The sequence below is a fragment of the Chrysemys picta genome, chromosome 8 (genome assembly GCF_011386835.1).
Source record: "Chrysemys picta bellii isolate R12L10 chromosome 8, ASM1138683v2, whole genome shotgun sequence".
NCBI lineage: Eukaryota > Metazoa > Chordata > Testudines > Emydidae > Chrysemys > Chrysemys picta.
The window spans coordinates 41,592,509-41,604,667 of NC_088798.1; the positions used below are offsets into that span (position 1 = coordinate 41,592,509).

Here is a 12,159-nt window from a genome sequence, read left to right on the forward strand (position 1 = left end):
GCATGACTAAAACCACAGACACATGCAAAATGTAAAACTACTTCATAAAACCGTTTGATCAAACTTTCTGGAACTCTAAAAATATTTTGGTAGAGCTCTTCAACTGGTTCTTATTTTATGCAAACAAGTTCTTTCATCATTTGCTGACAATGGGAGATAGAAATTTTCAATTCAAATTAACAGGTTCTCTAGGTTCATAGTACAGATGATAAACCTTTCATTTGTAGCAGCTCTCTACATGAATGTTGTCATTAAGCAAGTGTTCATATTCAACCATACTGAAACCGAAAGACATTACTTGAATAGAAAATAGTTATAATGGCCAGTGCCTAGTGGCCATGGTCCTGTTAAGTTCTCTGCAGCTACAGTCCTCCACCTGCTCTCTGAATTCTTCCTCTCCTCTTTGGTGGGATTAACCCATCAACCACTTCCTCTCTCTTGCAGAGAACCCCACTGGGTCCCTTACCCTATCCATGATTGTTCAGTTGCTTACAGCATTCATATTCACATACATTTTTGTAAATGAATAGGCACATTTAGTATTTTGTTGTGTCACAAAAACAGATGTATTCCATCGCTAACTGGCAGTGAAAGAAAGTCATCAGCATTTGAAAATTATTTGGTGGCCTATGTGAAATGAGTTGATGGTCTCAATCCAGTTCCCAGCGAGCAAGAAACCACATCATAAAAAACACCATCCCAGTTTGCACCCTTGCCAGCAGTCTCTGCAGAGAGGCTAGGGACTGAGGGCTTGATCCTTCAAAGTGCTGAGCACCTTCTGAAGTCAGTGGAAGTTCTGCATGCTCCTTAAATTGCTATGGAGAATGAACTGCTAGAAAAAGACTATTCAGGTCAGAGCTGAAGCATACAGTTGAGGTGAAGAGGATCTCGACAAAGCTGTGCCTGTTCAGTGAATATAGTGAGTACTTCAACCTCCAGTTCTGTTATTTTGACACCTTTCACAGGCATCAATATCAGCTTAACAATATTCAGGAGACTTTTTTACACTACAGTTTAGCGGCAAGCTTTAACACTGCACTGTTTCTAAAATGTGCTGTTGACAGAGCCCAGGTAAGCCTGAAAGCACAAATGTGGGTCAGAAAATGTCATAATGTAATCTAAAACATCTTTGCCACTAAAAATAAAGCCCTGTACTGTATCTTATGGTTGGTGAAGTAAAATGAGGTGCATGCAAAGTAAAAATTATGGCTGTCAAAGCATTAGAAAACAAACGACTCATAATTATGTGCATAAATGTTATTCCAATTTTGCTGATGAAAAGTGTGTGGGTATTATTAATTAATGTCATGGGCTGGTAAGAGTAAGCCTAGTTACCAGAACACCCGTTGACCTTGTGTAGCTCCAGGATCACCGCAGATGAGAATTGTTTCATCACACAGCAAAGTGTTCATGTATAGCATTATGTTTCTGATGATTATGAAAGGCAGAGGGGTCATTTCGTCCAGTGATTTCCCCAGAGATTTGAGAAGAGTGGAGTGGGGAGGGGGGCGCAATTTAAACAGCTACCTGCTGACATGTTGGTTTATGCCGTAATTACCATAATAAATTATTCTCACCTGAATAGTCTGCGCGGTATTGCATGTATAAAAAGGTTCCTTTATTGTTGGGATTGAATATTGGAACTATTTAGTGTATAATTTAAGTGCAATCTCGCCTCTACTTCTTCACAGGACGGAGCCCTTTAGGGATAAAATACCTACTTGGTGTTAGAGGGAGGAATAGCTCAGTGGTTTGAGCATTGGCCTGCTAAACCCCAAGGTTTGTGAGTTCAATCCTTGAGGGGGCCACTTAGGGATCTGGGGCAAAATCAGTAGTTGGTCCTGAAGGCAAGGGGGCTGGACTTGACTCCATGACCTTTCAGGGTCTCTTCCAGTTCTAAGAAACAGGATATCTCCTTTAATTTAATTTATTATTTACATGGCATGGCTGTTCGGCGTACAGCTCCAGGAGTCACATTGGGTACTCGGGAGATCCGTGAGGGGTGAAGGAAAAGTAGCCTTCCCGCAAACTTCATAGCAGTGAGTTTGTGGGTTTGTGCCCTCGCGGCGCTGCTTCTCCGCCGCAGGCAGTGGCCACTGGGTAGGACAGGATTCAAAGCGGGCCAGATCGCAGCAAGGATATTCAGTTCTGCCCCAGGATCGCTCTCGCGGCCCGCTCAGGTGTTAGCCGGCTGCAGGCATTTCTCTGCAGTTGCACCTACTGGCCACGTGGGGCGCATGTGGCACCTGCTGAGGGGGCAGCCAGTCTGACTCCCCCGCAGCTGGCTCACAGCCGGGAAGGAGCCCCTGGGACGCGGCGGCGGCGGCAGTTTGTGAGAACTCCAGCACCGGCCCCAGGTTCCTTCAACCTCCAGCGACCTACCCTAAGCTCCCCCAGCACAAACACCATCCCACACACCTAGGCAGCTAATGCCCTCCACGCCTGCCAGCCCAGGCATGGTAGTGCCCGGCCAACCGGCATCTAGCTCCCTGAGTGCCCTCCCCACCCACTTCACTGGCCCCAGACAGCCCCCAGCTTCCCCTCACACCCGCGTGCTCTTCCCCAGCCGCACAGTTTTGTGCCACTGACTGAGGCTTATGGGGCTATGCAATATTCAAACAGCACGTGAACTAATTGGCATATGACGCAGCCTCACACAGGGAGCTGTACACGGGGCAGCTGTGTTGGCATGGGCTGGGCTCCTCAAATCCCCTTCTCCCCAGTGCAGCTGCGGGACTTCCAGAGGGGAGGAAACAGAATTAGCATGGTAAGAAAGCAAAGAAAAATGACTGGGTTCAGCTAGGTGGTTTGTTTTTTTAAAACAAAGCAAAATATTTAAAGTCAATGTGAGATGACTTACGAAACATACAAGAATTCTTTAGTGGCTTCTTGTTTACTAAATAATTAACCCTTCAGAGTCAGAAATAAGGATCCCATATCCTAGAAATGTTGCCTTTATCAGTTAGCTCAGAAGAAACTTTTCTGGGTTAGCTTACTCTCTTAGACCCATTACTGTTTAGGAATGAGAATTTCTAAATAGCAAATATTAACTGTTTTGCAATTAATGTAACTTTTAATTCCTGATGTAGGTGAGCTAAGAGATGTACTTATTTATATTTCTGAGAATACTCTGGAAGGTCAGAAAACCAAGAATATTCCCTGCTCATGGCAGGAGGTGGGTACTACCTTCTTAATAACTGCTTTGAAATGCTGGTTCTGACACTCCCTTTCCTATCTATAGGGCTCAGGAGAAATATGATGCCATAGTAAGATCATACTGTGTTCTCTAATGTCTAAATAAGGGCATGGCTTTTCCTAGCTGACAAAAAATTTAAACCAACTGTGTTGTGGGCCAAAGAAATCTCTTAGGTTTTTCAGCCTGGTTGGAAACCCCAAGTCAAAGGCTCAACTTTTTCTGCCCTCCCTATACTGTCACCAAAGAAACCCACTTGGATAAGGCATGCCATGTCTTTCCAATGGTGAAGGAGAACGCATATCCATCAGACTTCGGTTCCTGGGGCAAGATCTCTTCTCCCACCATCTCCTCAGCAATTTATACTGAAAGAAGCACAACTCCAGGAAAGAAAGAAAAACTAAACCGCTAATTCAGCCCATTGGTTGGCCTGGGGACACATTCATCTTCTCAGGATCAGGGCCTGGACTTGGAAGTTTGTTGCAGTATTATTTTAGGAAAGGCCACAATCTATCTTTCCAGATGCATTCATACCTAATATTGTATCCTCTGGCTCTCTTAAGTTCTTTTCTGAACTTAATGCTGATGCTGATGATGGAGAAATTGGATTTGGACACTTCAATTTAAAGAGTTTCTTTAGCTTTTGTTCATAATAACATTTGATGTGTGAAAGGCAAAATACACCTTTATTAACTGCAGCATATAATGTGGTGGTGTGTAATATAATATATAAAAAGATAAAAGCTTATAAACAGCCTGAATATAAAGTGTTACCATGATGAAAGTTGTCCCTCCCATTGTAAAAGGAAAAAAAAAAAAGTGTAAATGATTTATTACTGACACAGCTGACATGAACATTTAAACCAAACAAAACCCTTCCCCTCTGTTTCAAGATGATCTCAGACTTATGAAATGCAAACTATTAATATATTTTATACAATAAGTAATTTGTATTCAATTTAATTGATGGTCCCAATCCTGTAGTCTGATCCCCGCAAGCATGGAGCTTCCACTGATTTTGACATGGCTCTAAATAGGTTCAAGTTCCTCTTGTGCACATCAGTTGCAAGATTGAATCCTCTGGCCCCAGACCAGTAACTGACCACCACTAACCCATCTGCACCCATGTGGAGTAGCTTGCAGGACTGGGGCCTATATTTACCCCAAAGGTCTTTCATTTCAGAGTGGGGGTATATGAATGCATGAAACCCATTTACACCTGTTCCCAAGCCTTTTCCATTCTGGAATATATTCAACCCATCAATACTACTGCAAATCTTTTGTTTTTCAGATGCCTTGTTTTGCAAACCTCAAAGTTTTGGAGGGAAAGAGGTAACCAAGTTTGTTTTTGTTGTTTTCCCAGCATTTAGTAGTAGTATATGTATGGATATCACATATATAAATATATACATGCTGTCACTTGAGTGCCTCATGGGAACAAATGAGATTCTGTCAGTCAAACTTATCTTGGTGAGCTAAATTTTAATTAAATGCTGGAAAAGGAATAGATATGAAATCACTAAACATGAAAGCACTCTCCTCTTGAAATAGTCATATGTAGAAACTTCATTCAGAATAGCGTCTTGCAAGTGTCAGCTATATAGCAGGTCAAGGGAATTTAAGGAGTAGGCAAAAATAAAGGAATAAATATTGAATTTATACCACCATATTAGTTTCATTCAGCAACAATATACTCTAGAAGTGATCAACATATACATATGCTTCAATTACATGGTGAGTATTGTACACATTCATACGAGAAAATGGCAATAGAAAAGAATGTTAAATTCACTTTAGAAATTATACACTCAACCTGTCTGTAGACTTGTGATTTTTTTGTAACATCCGAATGGAAATTATTTTGAACATGTACAATGCACCTAGAAAAATTGCTTAGGAACAGTTACCTGCTTATGGCACAATAGTACTAAAATCAGTATTTAGATCTTAACAGAGCAAGTTGCATAGAAGTTTTTTTATAAAGGACTTACCTTGGTAAATCAAGAATAAAAAATAAACAATTAGATGTTCTTTTGTGCCTTAAAATACAAGACAAAAGATGACCTGATTGTTCTGTAAGATTGTGTTTTGTCCAGCAGTTGATTGTCCTAGAGGTTTGGTTTTGGCTTTGTCATTCACTGTTGTCCTGTTCTTTGTTTTTTCACTTTAACATCAGTAAAGTATTTTTCCAACTAAAATTATGACTAGGGAGGAAAAGATAATGCTAAGCATCCATTGACATACTGTGCTAGACCTGTGACTGGTGTAAATCAGCATAGTTCCCTTTAAGTCCATAAAGCTAAATCGTTTTACACCAGCCAAGAATCTGGCCCATGGTCTTCTCTATCATAGGAGCTTTGAGACAAAAGGTTTGTTTATCAGTATGCCAACTGTATTTTTTTTTAATTCACATGTGCTTTCACTCCTGAATGGCACTGCTGGGGTGATGGGCGAATCATTTTGTCTAAAATATGCAATGAATTGAACCTTTTGTGTGAAGCTTTAACCAAACCTTACTTGAGGTTTGAACCCCGTCTTTTCTCTCCCCCTCAAACATGGGTTTCTGTGTTAGTGGTAGCCTGACCCTCTGCTGGTGAGGCAGTATTTTAGTTGTTAATTTCTGCTTGGAAGTAAAATTGGCATTAATTTTAATATACCACTTAGCAAAAGATAATTTTCTTCCAATTTTAGTATTGGCATTACTTTCTCTATGTAATTCTTATATCTGCAAGAGTCTAAGTTTGGCATGTTCCAGGTTTGAGCCTAAGAACTATCTGTTTGGTCATGGCTTTGTTTGTCTTACTAGTACATCAGTTTAATAGCCATGGCCGGCCTTAGGGAAGAACGCAAACTTGTATTTTGGAACCCCAGGCCCTTGCTGCCTCCCTGGGCTTCTCCCCCCCACCCTTTGCCTCAAGCTCCATTCTGTGGCCTTGCACCCCAGGTCTACCCTACTTCTTGACCATGACTCCCCCACCCTCCCCAACCACAGGACCTTGGGTGGTCACCCATGTTACCCACCTGTAAGGCCAGCCCTGGTAATAGCTACTAAGTCTTTATTTTAAGACTTTATTTAATTGGTGTTATTAAGTCTATAGTTTGAAGAGCTTATTTCATTGTTAATGACTGCTTTTAATGATTTAAATCAGCCATGTGCCCATGGGATGGGGCACCATTATACAGGTCTGAAATATCAGAATGAGGCTGTCATCAAGCAATTCTGCTTTCCATACTTTAATCCTTAGATTTAAAACAGTTTTTCTTCAAAACACTCACTACCATGATTTTGAATTACATCAAACTTGCTTTCGGCAGCACATAATCAAAACTGCATAATTCACATTAGTGAAATCTCTAAATCTGGTGAAATATTCTGGCTGCCATGCCTGTGGATGAAGTCTGTTTTCTGCAAAAATATGTGATTTCCAGTTGTGCAATTCCAGTTCTTTCCATGGTTTGTTCCCCAGAGTTTCAGTTTTCATGTCTTCTTCAGGGGAAGCTGCCTTTAATATTGTAATTCACTGAAAAATGTGTATGTGTTGCAATTCCCTCTAGTGGATAGGGCCAGAACCGCTCAATTGTGTGTTATAAGCCCTGTGCAGCTAGGGGCCTGTGCTTCTGGAGCAGGAGGATCCGCCATCTAATGTCATTATCCCTGGGAAATTCCAAAATGGCCACACTGTATAGAGTGAGCCATGACTACCTAGTTGGCCACTTATTTCTTACACTATCCTCCTCCTTTTTTAGATCTAGTAAATAATTCTCCTTTTCTGTTCTGGCCTCAATACAGGTAACTCTCAAACTTTCCTACAACTTTCAATAGCTTCTATTTGCCTTGCATTACTAATAATCACTCCAATGAGGCTGCAGCTAATTTCTAGCGATACTTTGACATGAAGATAAATTGTCTGACTTCTGAGTATTTTATGGAAAGTACAAAATTAATGACTACAATATTGAAAATCCTTTTATACTGAACTAAAGGAAGTCTCATTTGATCTTTTTATCATCTAGAATATGCAAATAGCTGCATTAAATACAGTTGCAATCACTTTTGTTCTCATGGGTCTGTATTCTTATATTTTAGTGCAACAAGAAATATAGCTATTGCCATCTAAAGAACAGGGACTAGTAATTCACAAAAGTCTACCTTTCTTTAGCACTCTTTATGTACTCAAGAGCTCTTTCTTTCTCCTGTGAGGCTGTCATATCTGTGTGTCAGTACTTAGTAATATAATGCCACTCAGCTGCAGTATAATTGCTCATAAGATGCAATGAAGAGTTCTTGCTGAGGAGAGGTTTTATTTACTGACTTATTTGAGGAGATTACTACTGAATAAGACAAGAGCCATGTGGACTAATAGGTCAAAATAAAAGAAGGGGGGAAATTGTTTACTCAGCATTAATGTAAGTATAAAGTAAGACTTGAAAATAAAATAATTGGGATTTTAGTACTCATGCAACTATTAAAGATCAACATACTAAAATTGAATAATGTATTTAGAAGAAGCACTGAGATCTGAGTGGGTCCTGATTATTCTTGCAGTATAATGCAAACCCACTGACAAAGCCCTCATTAAGTATATTGTAAAAAATGGTGAATACCTGGTTAATAGCACATCAGTAATGTCTATTGGTTTGGGGAGTAGGAAGGTTGGGAAATAGGTTACTGCAGTTATTCATTGAGCACACAGTAATAATATAAGGTATACTAAACTTTATACTAAAAATTGTATACAGAATTAGTAGTGGCCAAGTCCCTCTCTCTTTCAACTTAATATGAATTTAGTCAACAGGGGCAGGCAGACCTGCACTGGGCGCCATTCCAGGTGACCAGGTAATTGCCTGATGGGCTGGTCCATCTGGCTGGAGTACAGTTGCACTCTCAGCCCAACATGTGCACATTGAATGAAGTGGTTGCCTCCAGCTGCTGCTGCTCACAGGTTCTGACTGAGGGCACTCTTCAATAGTACTATAATGGCCATCACCTACATTGCAGCCCAGACCTCTCAGCCAACTATGGCAACCCTGCGCTGCTGGTAGCTGTGTCTCTTCTCCAGGAATTAACAGAAGTTGAGAGTGAGAGAGTGCAACTCCCTCTCCTGTGCTAAAATCAGAGAGAAAATACCCCTGATATCTGTAGCTTTAGAGGAGCTCACCTCCCCCAGAGCTCTCCTTTTTTCTACATCTTCACTGAGTGGGGAACTGAGGATTCATGAGGTGGGAGATCCTGGAGTAGGGACAGCAGAAGGTGCTTGGCTGGAGACTTTATGGACCAGCTACAGCAATGTAACAACACCAGGGACTAAAATTCCAGTGTAGACAAGGACCAAGATTCCAAAGCTAAACTGAACCCTTATGCTCTGCAAATGTATACAAATAAGGGCACTTTAAATGTCCTAATATAAACTGTATTCTCCAAGATTAAAAGATTTGTTTATAATGCCTATATGCCTTTTTAGAAAAGAACAGTGAATACAGAACCACGCAAAACAAGTACATGGAAGGCTTACATTTTGAATGCTTCCTGCCATAAGTGTGTGCTCTATGAGATTGTACAGGAATCATGCCATACAGGAGTTTATCTCGATCTTTGTGCTTCTTGATAGTTTATTTATCAAGATGCTGATTGTTTCCTACAATTCAGCTTTAAGATGGCTTGTAGTAGTCAATAAGAGTCATGTCTCGAGCAGTCAGAAATATGGTTGCTATATGGCTAACTGCACAATAGGCTGAGTATTGAAGAACTCTTATGCTGTTCACTTGTTCTGTGTTGTAGTGTCAGGAACCTGGTGATTAATCCATTTGTCATCCACTGCTACCATAACCAATAAAATTTGCTTCTCATAACTATAATCTATTCTGTTTTCGTCCTGCACTTTGTCAATTAAACCACCCATGTGGATACCTTTTTCAGGCAATTATTTTTCTACTGAGCCATTCCCAGTACCACAAATGCTAATTCCGCTGATCATTTCCCAATATAAAATATTCAGTTATGCTGTACTGTATGTGAATGATGATTACTAGAGGTTAGAACTAGGGGCACCCAGAAGTGATTCATCCATACTCTAATTCAGTGACCTCCTCACTCCTTGTCAGGTGATATGAAGGAACAGATTCATCAAGAACAATGGCCACATGTTTACAGATGTTTCTTGGTAATCATCCTTCCACAGTCAGAAATGTGCTGATAAATTGATGCTTGATTTTTTTTTTTTAGTTAATTTCCATAGCACAAAACATGCTTATAATGAATCTGTGGTTCTCCCAAACCATCTAACTCAAAGGGAGGACACAGAAGCCATATGCAACTATCATTCTGAGAATGTATTCATAGTACATTGGAAAATATTGTGACCGAAAGAGTATTAAATTATCTGAGAAATGCAAAGAAGCTTGTGAAGAATATTGGATGCACAACACATCAGAAAAGGATTTACCAGCTTCTCACGATTAAACATGAGAAAGCTAATAATGACAGGGTATTTTCAATACAAGATCCCTTGACTCAGGGACCTGCGTGCTTGCTATTCACCTGGATTTTCAACTTTCAAGTCATGCTGCAAAGCTTATCTATTCTCACAGGCTTCTCCAAGGGGGTAGGGTAAATGGATTAATAAGAAGGACTTCATTTTAGTGGGTTTAGAGAGTTTTTATTGTGGATGAAAATACTTCTGTATTTCTTCATATTTGTTTTTCGTCATAATCTCTCTACATATAGAGTAGATGGGCGCAGTCAAACAATGCACTTACGCATATGCTTAACTCTCAGCACTTGAGTAGTCCCATTAAAGTAGTCCCGTCTGCATAAAGTTAAGAAATTCCTTAAATGGTTTGCCATATTGAAGTCTGAGAGAGACAAGAAAAGGTGTTCAGGAAATTCAGAATGATGGGCAGTTAACTCATATTTTATAGAAAATAACCTTTTTTTATCACCTCAGGTTTGTGAATAATTAAAAATAACTAGAGGATCCCACATTCATATGGAATGTTGTATGTGGGTCTAAATTTAGGAGTTTCACTTGTAATGAGTGACAGTTGAGTAGGATGACCAGGCAGTGTGGTTTTCAGGAATGCATCCTAATTTAAAGTGGCTGCCACAATGTCCCAGCAGATTGTCAAACTAGGATTTTGTCACAGTTTTAGTATGACTGCTTGGCTGGCCCAGCCTGCCACTGACTGGCTGTTCTGTTTCCCTCTCTTTCCCCTTCCAGTGGATCTGCCTTTCACCTAGGAAAAGGAGGCACTAAGCGCAATAGGAAGGTGTTGAGGGACAATATCCAGGGCATTACGAAACCAGCTATTCGCCGTTTGGCTTGTCAAGGGAGTGTGAAGCTTATTTCAGGTCTCATTTACAAAGAGACTCTGAGTGCTGAAGGTATTTTTGGAGAACGTGATCCGAGATGCTGTTACTTACAGCGAGCATGCGAAGCAGAAGACTGTGACTGCCATGGATGATGTTTATGTGCTGATGCACCAGGGTCATACTCTGTATGGATTTGGAGGCTAAACTTGTACCAGTAATTCTCAGAAAACATCTATAAACCTCTTCCTTTATTTACAGGAGCTCAATGGGAGTCAGGCACCTAAAAACATTTGAGGATCTGGGCTGCAGGCCTCAGATGCCTCTCTGCTGGTCCCAAGCATTCAGTTAGCCATGATCTCTGATGAACTGAGTGTACAGGTGGAAGGGTTTATTTTAAATCTGGGAATACCCAGATGGTAAGAGACATCTCCGAGCAAGGGACATCTATAGCAATGAAATCAGTGTCGCTATTGATGGATTTTAAAAGGGAATTGAACAAGTGAGAGACAGAGAGGAATATTGGGTCAGCTGGAAAGAAAGGCCCAATTTTTCAAAGGGCCTTCTAAGTGTGCTGTTGGAAATTGTGAGGTGCATAGTGCTCTGAATATTCTATACATGCAAAATGTTCAGGTACACAGATAGGTAGGCCTGCTGAAAATCAAACTCCTGAGCTATCAAAGTATTGCATCAAAAGCAATATTAGCTAGGGGCCCAAACAACAGGTGGTTTGCACAGCTTAAGGATCACCCTTTTAATCTACTTAAAGAATGAAACAAAAAAGCTAGAAAGGACTCTTACAGATTTAAGATCTCAAGGTTCATCAGCTGAGATGCGATTATAAGAGAGCTAATCAGTTTAATCTCAAAGTAGCTGATACTATATTTTCTTTGGAAAGCGCCTCAACTAACTCTTGTAGTCTCTCTTTCTATTCCCCCATCCTTCTCCCCCCACGTACAAACATTGTAGCCAGAAGAGTTCATTTTAACTGGAGGAGGGGAGGTATATTTAGAATGTTTCCTACATCCTGACCATATGTCAATTTAATACCATAATAACCTTAAAAATCTGAAGTAAGAGCTCTCTGAGAATTCATCATCATTCTCATTTGCATTTATGCTCATCTTACTGCTCTGTTCAGTTTCAAATGAAAAATATTTCCAGAGCAGGCAGTGCCATGGAAGCTGCTGAAATTGGCTCCACACCTGGTTGTTAATTCAGTCAGAAATCAGCCAGCCCATGCAAGATGTGTGTAGTGTCTATACTGTGCCAAGCCAAGGGAGTGCAAATATGTTCTTCTCCAATGGACTAAAGTCCAGAATTCCCCAGAAGCTTTGATCTCCTGCCAGAGAGAAGGGTAGCTCTTCTTCATAAGCCTGGATGGACTCATTTAAACAAAAACTTGAAAAATTCAAAGCAAACTAAAGCTGTGGAACACAATTAGCTAAAATGATTGTCTATAGAATTTCATTTTATTGGTCTTATTCAGAGTGATTTTCAGTAATGGCTAAAAGATACTTGGTGGTCTGGAAGGTGTGTATGGCAAGTACAAAAATGGTGGAAGTTTCCTGTGTAATGCCATCCTTGTCCCCTACCTGTCCTACTTGTGCCTTGCTAGTGAACTGGAGGGGTCAAGTCTAAGGGCAAGAGGATAGTTCAA

The 12,159-nt window shown here is 40.5% G+C and overlaps 1 protein-coding gene across 3 annotated transcripts in view; it reads left to right on the plus strand.

Moving 5' to 3' along the window:
- Positions 1-2,671: 2,671 nt before the first annotated feature.
- The window catches only part of NTNG1 (netrin G1), a 305,313-nt gene continuing 295,825 nt past the window's right edge, over positions 2,672-12,159 (plus strand). The window contains exons 1-3 of one of the 3 annotated variants that reach the window (XM_065554298.1): positions 2,748-2,767; positions 3,090-3,175; positions 4,485-4,525. The gene's annotated coding sequence lies outside the window, so the exon portion shown is untranslated. Of the gene's footprint in view, positions 2,768-3,089; positions 3,176-4,484; positions 4,526-12,159 lie in introns of all 3 variants that reach the window. The other 2 variants (XM_065554302.1, XM_065554303.1) reach the window with 2 other exon arrangements.